Source organism: Zea mays, chromosome 4 (assembly GCF_902167145.1).
Source record: "Zea mays cultivar B73 chromosome 4, Zm-B73-REFERENCE-NAM-5.0, whole genome shotgun sequence".
In the NCBI taxonomy this organism is placed as follows: Eukaryota; Viridiplantae; Streptophyta; class Magnoliopsida; order Poales; family Poaceae; genus Zea; species Zea mays.
Genome location: NC_050099.1, coordinates 122,281,576 through 122,293,604, shown reverse-complemented (window position 1 = coordinate 122,293,604; position 12,029 = coordinate 122,281,576). Strand labels below are relative to the sequence as shown.

Below are 12,029 nucleotides of genomic sequence, written 5' to 3'. Positions count from 1 at the left end.
GCCTCGAGCGGGTTGGGCTCCTTACTATCAACTGAAATCTGGTGACAGACTCCCTCTTCTGACTTGGGCATCCTTAGCTCGGCCACTACCTCTTCTCCTGACGGGGACTTCAATGTTATGGTCCTCTTGTCACAACTAACATTTGCTTCATACTTCATTAACCAGTTCATTCCTAGAATGACATCTATCCCAGGGGTGCCTATTACTATTAAGTCACTGGGGAATCCTATCCCCCTTATTTCCACCATTATGTTTGAACATATTTTATCTGTTTGCACCTTGCCACCAACCGAATTAATCCTCATGGGTGGCATCATTGCCTCTACTGAGATGTTATGCAATTCTACCCATGTTGCAGTGACAAAAGAATGAGTTGCACCAGTATCAAATAGCACTTTCGCGGGATGAGATTCGACTGAGAACATACCTACTGCCACATCTGGTGCATCCTGGATCGCTTCGGCCTCCAAGTGGTTCACCTTTCCACGGTTGTACGCTTGGTTACGATTGCCTGCTGCCGGCTGCAGTACACCTTGCCTTGCTGGAGCATTGGGGTTGGTCTGCTGCTGAGCCGTCTTCTTTGGGCACTGCATCGCCCAATGGCCTTGATCTCCACAGTGGAAACATCCTCTGCCTCCTCCTTGTGCTGGGGCTGCTTGGTTGCTCTGATTCGCTGCTGGGGCAGGAAGGCGAGGTGCCTGGTTGTTCTGCTTCTGATACTGATTACCTCCCTGCTGGCTGTGCTGACGATACTGCTGCTGCTGCTGCGGGTACTGCCTCTGAAACTGCTGCGGATGCGGACGCTGATTCTGATTCTGATATCCCTGTGGGTGACCAGATCTGCCTTGCTGAGATGAACTGCCTGAGAAACGTGGACGGCTGATGCCTCCGGACTGGGGTCCACTCATCTTGCGCTTCCGATCTTCCATATCCTTACGCTTCTTCTCAGTCATGACTGCCCTATCGATCAGGTGCTGGAAGGTGGGGAAGGTGTGATTCATCAACTGGTAATGCAGGGGATCCACCAAACCTCTCATGAACCTATACTGCCTCTTGGCATCAGTGTTGACATCCTCGGGTGCATAACGAGACAGCTGCAGAAACTTGTCTCTGTACTCACTAACAGACATGGGTCCCTGCTTCAGAGCCAGAAACTCCTCCTTCTTCATGATCATCAGTCCCTCTGGCACATGGTACCGACGGAAACTCTCGCTGAATTCCTCCCAAGTAATAGCTTCAGGGTCAGCATGGGTGGCGAGGTAGGACTCCCACCAGGACTGGGCTGCTCCCCTCAGCTGGCGGGGACCATACAGAACCTTCTCCCTGTCGTCGCATTGGGCGGTGCGCAGCTCCCTCTCCACTGCGCGCAGCCAGTCTTCTGCATCCATGGGATCAGCAGAATGGGCGAAGGTAGGAGGGTGCCCTCTCATGAACTCACCACGCTTATCTCGTGGCATCTGGGGCATCTGCACTTGCAATTGGGGTTGGGGTTGCTGTTGAGCCTGCTGCATGGCTGCCAGAGTCTGCCCGATGGCCTGCACTGCCTGGGTCTGCATCAAGAACATCTGCTCCACTGACATCGGGGGTGGTGGGGGAGGCTGCCTCTGATTTTCCTCCTGCTGGTCATGCTGCTCTAGCTGAGCACGCCTGTTGCATCGGCGCCTGTTGTCAGACATCTGTGGAAGACATTCATACATCAGCATTGATCTTACAACCTTTCAGCATAAGAAAAGAGAATACAGAATTCTTCATGACACTGAGTGAACAAAAGAGCTTCACTGATCCTCATTCATGATTCAACACAGCTTCTCAGATAAGAAAGGAAAGTAAGAGTAAATGGTTTCCCAACTAAACAACTGACTTCATTAATATTACTAGCTAAACCAAATTGCAGGGGAAACCCACATGTTGGCTACAGTCATTACAAAGATCCAAATCCAACACAGGTTCATCATAACAAGCATGCAAACAACTGATAAGCAAACTAAACTAAATGGAAGCAACTGATAAGCAAACTAAACTGACTACCTAAGACTGAGACATCTGACTTAAGAATTATTACAAACTTCGATGCTAACGACCTAAGGATCCAAATCTATCCTGGTCTTACAGACAGGGGAACCATAAGTGTGGTGACCACGTGGCGGTGAGCGGTATGGGTGTTGAGTCCCAACAGGATCGGGAGAACCACCCTCCTGGTGATGGCGCTCTGCCAACTCAGCACGCAACTCCGCAATCTCCGTTCGAGCCCTGCTTAGCTCGTCCAGAGAGTGATCCAGCTCCGTGTTAAGCACTGCGACTAGGTTGACTGTGCTGCTCAACCTAGGGTTAGCCTCACCAACAGGTGAAACAACCACACTCTCTGTGCTGCCAGTAGGGCGGCGGGGGTAGTACCGAAGGTTAAGACCGTCGGCCACGCCACCGAACAAAGAACAGTACTGAGAGAGTGCACGTCGTGCTGCATCCTGCATAGCCGCCTCTGCAGTGTCCCTCTCGGAGATGGAATAGTGCTCCGAAACGGCCTCCGCACCCCGGAGGTCATCCTCCGGACGGCGAACTAGGCAGGTAGCCTCCCAGCGGTCCGGGTACCTCCCGCGACTGTGCTGGTAGACCACACAACGATACTCGATCGACCAGGTGTGCCGGTCGAAAGCCTGGCGCAGCAAGGTGTCGAGTGCGTCGTGGAAGTGACAACCGCGAGCGACGTCACGGGTGATGGGTCGGGCGACCCATCCTTCCGCCTCCTGTGGCTCAGAAGACTCCGTGCTGTGGTCTGAGTCGTCGTCGTCGGGGTCTCCTCCAGTAGCTCCTCCAACAGCCGGGACGTCCCGCGGTGGAACAAGGGGCGCCTCCAGCTGAGCAACAGAGGAACGGGGCCTCACGGTCTCCACCTCCTGCTGGGGTGAGGAGGAAGAGCCCTGCTGCTCTCCGTGCTGGCGCCGGCATTCCTGCTCCTCACGCAGGCGGTGGTGCAGCCTCTCCAGGTGACTCGACTGTCCGGACACGGTGCGGTGCAGAGGACGCTCCGCAAGTCGAGACGGCAGGAAAGGAATCACCGACTTACGTGCAGTGTGTCTAAGACGAGCCATCTACAAAAGATACCGTAAGCATAAGAGTAAGAGCAGAACTAATATGACAGGTGAATAAGCCAAAGACAGAATAAGATAAAAATTTTAACAAGGTATTGTATAGATAGATAGTAAAATATAGGGTTGGTCGAGGTGACCGACTTTTGAAGTGACAACAGAGGTCAAGGTGAGAGGGAAGATCAATAGTCCTTAGTACGACCAGTGCTACTCTAGGTCAGCGGTCCTACAGTCAGCATGGGCTTTGATACCACTTATGTCACACCCGGTTTTGGAAGGCAAACCGAATGCGAACTATGTACGTGCCAGGATCAGAACTCACGTACACAGCGATTACATAAATGAACATCATCACACAATGCTCGAATAATAACATAAAAGAGTACTTATTACATCATAGAGTCATAGACATCCACATAGTCATTGTCTTAACAAGTAAATCAAAGTGCTAAACAAAACGCAGTAAAGATAAGGCCTTCACAGGCAGCTGACTGGGGGTTGTCGCCAACCCACACCTAGAATTCATCGTAGTCTTGGAACTCCTGGAAGTCTCCTTCCACGGCTTCACCTTCTCCTGAGCAGTGATTACAATGCGGGCAACCTGGTGTTTTGTGGTAAAGCAAGGATGAGTACACATCAACGTACTCAGCAAATGTCCCGTTTGGCTGAGGTGGACTAGCTTTATGTGGGGTTAGGCTCAAGCAGTTGCTTTTAGTTGGTCAAGTATTTATCATTAGTAGAAGCCAGATTTTAGCATTAACCAATCCCGTAAACCATTTCCTCATCGAGGAACATCATCATCATAGTCGAACCAAAACCATAACATAATCCTTGTATCTCGAACCATCTGTATCTCTAATCAAAGAGGATCCCAAGGCTGCTCTTAACCGTGAGCACGACTGATATACCAGTTTCACTACCCTCTGCAGAGGTTGCACACTTTACCCATGAGTCATGATTCCCTTTCTACCCGGGGAGAGCTAATCCCCATTGACCACTACCTAGGTGGTCTGGCAGGGCATCACTACGTAGCTTTTACAAAGATTCCCTAGAGATCGTAGCTGCCCGTTAGGTTTCTCCAGTTTGATAAACACAGTACCCCTCCCCGTAGGAGAGTGACTAACAAAGAGCAAAACGAAAGAACCTCGGCACTCAGCCTCGGCAGAGCAAGCACTGTGCCTGGACCCCATTGACGGCACGACGGCTAAGCAACTACACCCCTAGTTCATCTAATTAATCAGCTAAGGGCATCCCATTTCACCCTCATGGTTGCACTGTTATCCCGGGTGGTCTCTCAACGAACCAGTCCTTACGGAGAGGTACTCAGGAAACAGCCTGAGCCCCCTAGAGTATCACAAGATCATCAACATCAACAGGATAACAGTATCATAAATAGCCACATCATGTTCATTGATTATGTTAAAGCAATAGCAAAGTGCTAACCATAACAGCCCATAAGGTCATCAAGGATAAAGTAAAGTGTAAAGCTAGTCAATCCTTAGGTTTCAAGTAAGTAATGCGGGGTAATAAGTTATAAATGAATAGGACATAATGGGACAGAGGACACTTGCCTTCACCAAACTGCTGATCAGGGACTTCCTCTGCAACTGCCTCGGGAAACACAGACTGCTCGTTGTCTACGTAAAGCAATCATTCACACTATGCACTTGGGAAAATAACAAACAGAGAACAATATACCAAACATATGCAGCAGAGAGGGGTCACAAGTTCATAGTAGAAAAGGGATAGGCACTCTGGTGTTCTCTAGGTCTGGGGTAGAGGACTACACAAAGTGATTTACTATCTACTAATCAGATCTAAGTTAGTGGTGGGATTAAATAATTATCTGGTTTAAGTTCCTAAACTTAAGTGTTTAAGTCCATAAACTTAAGTAATCCAACTTTTATTAAAGTCTACTCATTTCTAATTATCTTAAATAAGGTTTCAATAGTCTTAATCCTATCCTAGTGATTAGCTATTAATTAGTACATGGAAACAGCAGGGAAACATTGCATAAACAGATAGATAATAATATTATGAACATTTTGCAATTTGAAGCACCTAATTTGGAGTTCATATGACAAAGTTATGAATTTTATAAGTTTAGGGGTTAAAATTATACCCTAAGGACTTATTTTGAATTAAATAAAAGGGCCAGGGACTTAACTGCGAGAAACCAGGGACGGCGGGCGCAATTTCCAGAAAACAGGGGGGCTCTTTAAGAAAATGCGCGGGCGAAGGGGTATCGGGCGCCTACAGCCGTTGGATCTCAGATCGACGGCTAGGATTAGATCCTACGGGCGGGCGCGCGGGCGCGCGGCGGCGGGAGCGGCTGACAGGCGGGGCCGGGCGGACAGCGCGGGCGCGGGCGACTGGCAGGCGGGACCGGGCGGGCAGAGAGACGGGGTGAGGGGGCAGTGGGCCTGGGCCGCTGGATCGCTGGCGGACGGCCAGGATTAGGTCCGGGCGAGTTGAATCAGGGCCGCCCGATCTGGGTTGAACGGCGGAGATCGGATGGGCGGCCTGGGTCTTCCCTACGGCTAGCTGGGGCGGCGGCGCTCGTCCCCGCGGCGGAGGGCTCGCCGGAGACGAGAGGCACGGGCGACTGGCGGGGCTCTAGGGCAATCCAAGTGGTCGGGGAGGTCGGGGAGGGCACGGGGACTCCATTGGTGGGGTCTGGGTCGGGGCAGAGGCGCCGGAGGGGGGCGGTTCACGGCGGGGCGGCTCGGCGGCGGGGTTACTCTACTCCGGCGAGCAATCAGACGCAACAGAGAGCAAGACAAAGGGCGATAGGGGCGGGAGAGGTCCGTTACCTCAAGGCGGGCTCCGGGGACTCCTCGGCGGCGACGGAGACGCGACGGGGACCCGGGTCGACGGTGGCGGCTGCACGGCGGACGACGGGTGAGCGCGGGCAGAGAGAAATAGGGAGGGGGAGGGGGAATTGGGGGGCGTTCCGGGTTGCGGACGTCGGGGCGGAGCTCACCGGGGCTAAGGGCGCGACGGAGCTCCAACGGCGACGGGGAACCAAGCTCGGGACGGCGGGGTTATGGCGGCGGCGCTCTGCGTGCACGCAGCGAGGGGGAAAGGGGGCTACTGGGGCGCAAATGGGGGGAGAGGGTGAGGGCGAGTGGGGCTCGGGGCACAAGTGGCCGAGGGCGAGGTGGGGCGAGTTCCACGCGCGACGTGGGCGCGGGGAAGGTGGGCGCGAGCAGCTCGGCGGCGGTTACGCGGGGACGACGGGGCTGACAAGCCGGGCCCGCAACGCAGAGAGAGAGGGGAAAGCGGGTGCGGGCGCGAGAGAAGCGGGGCTGACGGGTTGGGCCCACGGGCAGAGAGAGAGCGAGGGAGCGGGCGCGCGCGGGGAAGGCGGGCGCCGACAGGTGGGGCCGGACGAGCAGTGAGAGAGGGAGGCGGGTGCGCGGAAGGCGGCCGCGACGACAGGCCGGGCCCGCTGCGCAGAGAGAGAAGGGGAGGAGAGGCGCGCGCGCGAGGGATGGGCCGACTGGGCCGAAAGGCCGAGGGGCGGCTGGGTTGGGCCTCTTTGCCTTTTTCTTTTATTCTGAATTGTTTTTCCCTTTTCTTTTATTTATTCTATTTGATTCAAATTCAAATGAGCCCCAAATTCAAATTAGACCTTTTGAGAATTATGCACCAAACAAAAAGTGAAATCTAGGGTTCAACATGATGCAACAACTCATACTCCCTTAGGGTTTTAACATAATAAACTATAGTTACAAGTAAAATAAGCACTTAGCTCCTATAGAAATGAGAGAGAAAAGAATTAGGAAGGATGAGAAAAGGAAGTAACACCTGAATTTGTGAATATGAGCAAAGAAATTTTATACCCCCAAATTCAGGGTGTTACAGGTACCTGTTCTTGACCTGTGGGGGATGTGAGACAGCAAGAGTGAGCTCACATACGTTCATCGCTCAACAAGTTGTGGAGAATAATGTGCATGAACTCACCAAAGGTGGGAGCTCATGTGAAGTGTAAGACTTACCAAAGAGGATGGTTAAAGTTGAGCATTGCTTTTAAAGTTGATCCAAATTTTATTAGCAATTACTAAGTATAAGTAAATACCAACCCAATTAAGTAGTAGAACAAAAGTGATAACAACACCCGCAATGCAATGCATATGACAAATTGAATTTATTTCCATAAATTACTCATGTGAGGGTCCGAGTTGCTCATGACCGTGATGTAATACCCACTTTGTAATAAAATCTAAAAGGAGAAATTATATTCCTTTATATACATGTGTGCCATCTCTATTTATTATTTCATGTGAACACCTCGTTTAAAAACAAAGGATTAATAAAAGTCACTAAATGGTGCATCATGCTCATACTTTATTTTGTGTGTATTTTGGGACTATATAAAATAATGTTGATAAAATATATTAGAAGCCAAGTTCGAAATAAAGATCAAATTGGAAATATTAGAACTTGAGGAGGAAAAGCATTAGCCACCACCAAATAATTTTTTTAAAAATAAATCAATTCATCTCATGTCATATTCAAGTGGGATATTTAATTTGGAGACAAGTTTTCCACGGAATTCGAATTTAAATTCAAATTGGAGTTTGAATTGGGAAAGGGCGAAAAGGAAATAGAAAATAAAAAGGAAAAAGACCAAAACCCTGTTTGGGCCGGCAGCTATCCTATTCGGCCCAACTCCACAGGACACGGCGCGCGGCCCAAGCTCACCTACCGCGCGCGCTCCACCCTGACACGTAGGCCCCACCGGTCTGTCACCGTTTACCGCGGTCGCGCACAGGTCACTGGGGCGGGGTCCTACCTTGCAGGCATGTGCTTTCTCTGCGAGACGCTTGCGCGTGGGCCCGGGAGGTCAGTACCGTCCTCCCTGGTCAAATCGCACCGCGCGCCAGACGTCGAGATCGCTGGCACGGCCAGCCCTCGGATGGAGCACTATCTGCGGCCTACTTATATGGAAGCACCTGCCCTCTCGCCCTGCTAAACCGCTCGCTGCCCTATCATCGCGTACCGCGCCAACGCCGTGCAAGTGGAGTCGCCGCCGCCTGGCATGAAAGGGTCGCCGTGGTGGAAATCCCGGCGAGCGCACTATTGAGGCACGCCTTTTGCCGTGGGGCTTTGCCTATCTGCGGGGAAGTCGCACGGACCCTCTGCGGGTGGCGCTTGGGTCAGGAGAACCACCAGTTGCTCGTCGGCGTGCTGAATCCATCCCGGGCTGCACCGAGATGTAGACGGGTGTCCACGGGCCTTCCTTCGTTTCGGTAAGCCTCCATGTGCATCCGCTTTCACCTTCCATTCGAAACGATGTAGATCTTGCGTAGGTTCGGTCGGTAGTTGACCGGTTTGGTAGAACGCCGGCGAGGGGACGGCCTTGATTGGGTCCGCGCCGCCGCGCTCGGTTGTGGGAGGTGGTAGTTGATCCACGGCCGTTGCATCTCTAATGGATGGACGAGATTAGAATCCCAGGTACCGATTCGATACATTAAAGCGTGATCGTTAGATCAGATCGGACGGCTCGAAAGGGAAGGGGGCGTTATCTGATCTACACCGCGGATCTCGCATCCGACGGTCAGGGGTGAGCGTGGGTGAGTAGCGCACCTGGTTCTAATCTGGCTCGTTCATTTTGAATCGGACGGCCAGATCTGGCCGATACCCCTTCGACCTGCACCTTTTGCAGAAGAGCCCTTATAGATTTTAGAAAATAACCCGCCATCCTGCGCAAGTGTTCAGTTTGTCTGAGGTATTTTTGTAGATTGGCCCCCGACCTTTCCGGAAATTGGTGCGCTGACCAGGGAGCCAAGAAAAGCGATAAATAGTTATAGAAATTAATTACTAATACAAAAATAATTTCAGGAACTTGTATAATCCATATAAAATTCATTTTAACTCCAAATTGATTCATTCCAGAGACATTAATTTTGTTTTAATATTGTCTATCACTTAGTAAATTTGTTTAGCCATGAAACTAGAACTAAAATTATTCACATGAGTTATGCTATGCCCAGTACTTCATAACTTCGGAAATTCATAGCTTAACAACGGTAGATCTAAATTCAGTGGTTCTTGTTCCTATGTTCTCAATATGCAGCGTAGAATATTATCATGTATTTTGTTTACATGTTTGGTGTGATGTTAATTTTCCTTTTATACTATGTATGTTTGTATTGATGCGGGTAGACGAGCAAGTCACTAAGGATCCTGGTGCCCGGCAGATAGAAGTTGCTGAGCAGGAGCTCGTTGTGCCCTTGATCACTTCCTTTTTACCCAGTCATGTTCTTATTAATCATAATGATCTGCATAGGTTAATATTGATGGGATCCAATAGGTTACCCTAGTTTTGGTTGTCTTTATACCTTGTTTTGCCACTGAATATTTTTGGGTAGTATATGTTGTTGCTTTATGTGGTTTTGGGTATGGAGATATACATCACTTATTGTTACACTTTTGTTATCAGTTATTATTTACCGTTCATGATAAGATCATTATGTTAATGGGAACATAGAGAACCACCCGGGAAAATAGTGCTACCGCAAGGGTAGTATGGGATGCCCTTGGCTGATTAACTAGGAAAGCTAGTTGATGACTACCTTCCCGAAAGGGGCAAGGGCAGTAGGGGAGTGGTCAGTGTAGGGAGGTCCTTAGGTTGATTTTGCTGCGATGGCGATCAGGCGAGGGATTCCTGCATTGAAGCTTCCTAGAAACTGTAGCGGGTTTTCTGAAGCTAGTGGAACTTTGTAAAGGCCTTGTAGTGGTACCCTGCCTCGCTTCCTTGGTAGAGGTGTATGGGGTCCGATCAACCCCGTGGCAAATGGGTAACACGACTTGTGGGTAAAGCTGCGCAACCTCTACAGAGTGTAAAACTGGTATACTAGCCGTGCTCACGGTCATGAGCGGCTTGGACACTCACATGATTAATTTATGGAATTAAACTCAATTTGTCATTTCATTGCATTGGGATTATTTTATTATTACTTTATTTATTATTACTATGGTTTGGTATTTACTTACACTTAGTAACTGCTAATAAAATTTTGACCAACTTATAAAAGCAATGCTCAGCTTCAGCCTTTATTACTTTGATTTGCCTTACACTTCACATGAACTCCCACCTTTGGTGAGTTCATGCACATTATTCCCCAAAACTTGTTGAGCAATGAACATTTGTGAGCTCACTCTTGCTATCTCACACCCCCCCACAGGAGAAGAATAGGTGGTAGAAGAGGAGCCGCCAAACACTGAGGCTTTCGACTTGATCTAGGTGGCATCTCCCAGTCATCTTTGTGGCGCCAGGGAATAATATTTAGTTCGCTTTACTTTTATCATTTATTTTTGTAAGACTTCCGCTATGTAATAAGTACATTTATGACATATATCTCTATACACTCTGTTATTATATTTGTTGTCTTCTCTAGCGCATATATGAGATGCACTCGGCTTTGTTCCTTAAATCCTAGTGTGACAGAAGTGGTATCAGAGGAATGTTGTCTATAGGACGAAACCTAGAAAGAACTGGACAAAACCCTTACCTACTTACCTTACTCTGATTCATTCTATACTTACCTTATCTTGATCCTATCTCACGTTTTGCTATCATACTCTAATTACTCTTATCTTTTCTACTCTGAGACAAGATGGATTTCACACCTTGGAATCCTACATTTATGACATTCTTAAGAGATAGGGAACCTAAGACGAAACTAAAACTATTTTCTCTATTTAAAAAAAGTTGGTTGATTGTTGTGATGAAAAATGTCTGATTTGCTTCTGACAGATTGAAATATTATAGATGGACATCTTAGCATGTACCACCATAAGGTAATGAATTAGCTTTGGTAGGTAAAACATTAATCTGCTTAGTTAATAAATCCCCCAAAGTAACCTGATTCGTAATCACCTACCTTGTCTACTATTCTTTCTTACCATATGTTTCTAACTCAGATGGTCAATACCAGGAAGGGTGGTGTGGAATTGATCTACCTCCCAATTGACACACTAGGAGGATATTTAAACAACCCCAACCACAACCAGCTGAGATGGATCCTCCACCGCCTCCACTAACCAGAGCTGATCCCGCAGTTACCGCCTAGATGCGGATAATGCAACAGATGGCAGATACCATGGTGGATATGCACGCGTAGATGCAGTAGGAACGCCAAGAGATGCGCCAGGAGAGAGAGGATATATGTCAGGGGATGCGCCAAGAGCGATAAGAGATACGCCAGGAGAGAAGGGCGCAACAGCAACAACAACAGCAACAGCAGCAAGCACCACAACCTCCACCTCCACCTCCACCACCAGTTCCACCCTGGGACAAGCACCGAGAATTTATGAGTCACAAGCCGCCGACCTTTGCCAGTTCGCCAGATCCACTAAATGCTGATGATTGGCTGAAGTCAATTAAGAAGATGCTCAACATCGCCCAATGCTCTGACCAGGACAAGGTTCTTTATGCTTCTGGTCGTCTGACGGGTCCTGCTGCTGACTGGTGGGATTCTTATGTTGCTGCCCATGATGCTGCTGACACTATTATTTGGGCGAAATTCACAACTCAGTTCAGATTCTACCACATTCCTGCTGGATTGATGAAGATCAAGAAGAAGGAGTTTCTGTCATTGAAGCAAGGCAACATGTTTGTCAGTGAGTACCATGACAAGTTCATCTAGATGTTAAGGTATGATCCTGATGAGGTGGCAGATGATGAAAGGAAGCAAGAGCACTTCACAGAAGGACTCAATGGGCCCCTACAGTATGCACTGGTTGCTCACACATTTCCATCATTTCAGAGACTGCTGGATAAGGCTCTTGCTATTTAACACAAGCGTGTTCAATTAGGAGACTTGAAGAGGAATGCCATTACCCAGGGCAGGGTAGCAGCAGTGTTCGTCCTCGCTACATACCGCCATAGGGTACACTGACTCGTCTAGGAGGAGGACCACGCCCAGCTCAGTA

At 49.1% G+C, this 12,029-nt stretch overlaps 1 long non-coding RNA gene across 1 annotated transcript; it reads left to right on the top strand.

Annotated features, from left to right (window-relative positions):
- The first annotated feature begins 7,939 nt into the window (after positions 1-7,939).
- LOC118476942 (uncharacterized) lies at positions 7,940-10,455 on the top strand. Its single transcript, XR_004857802.1, has 2 exons — positions 7,940-8,341; positions 10,280-10,455. It is a non-coding gene; the product is annotated as an uncharacterized lncRNA (long non-coding RNA).
- The last annotated feature ends 1,574 nt before the right edge of the window (positions 10,456-12,029 follow it).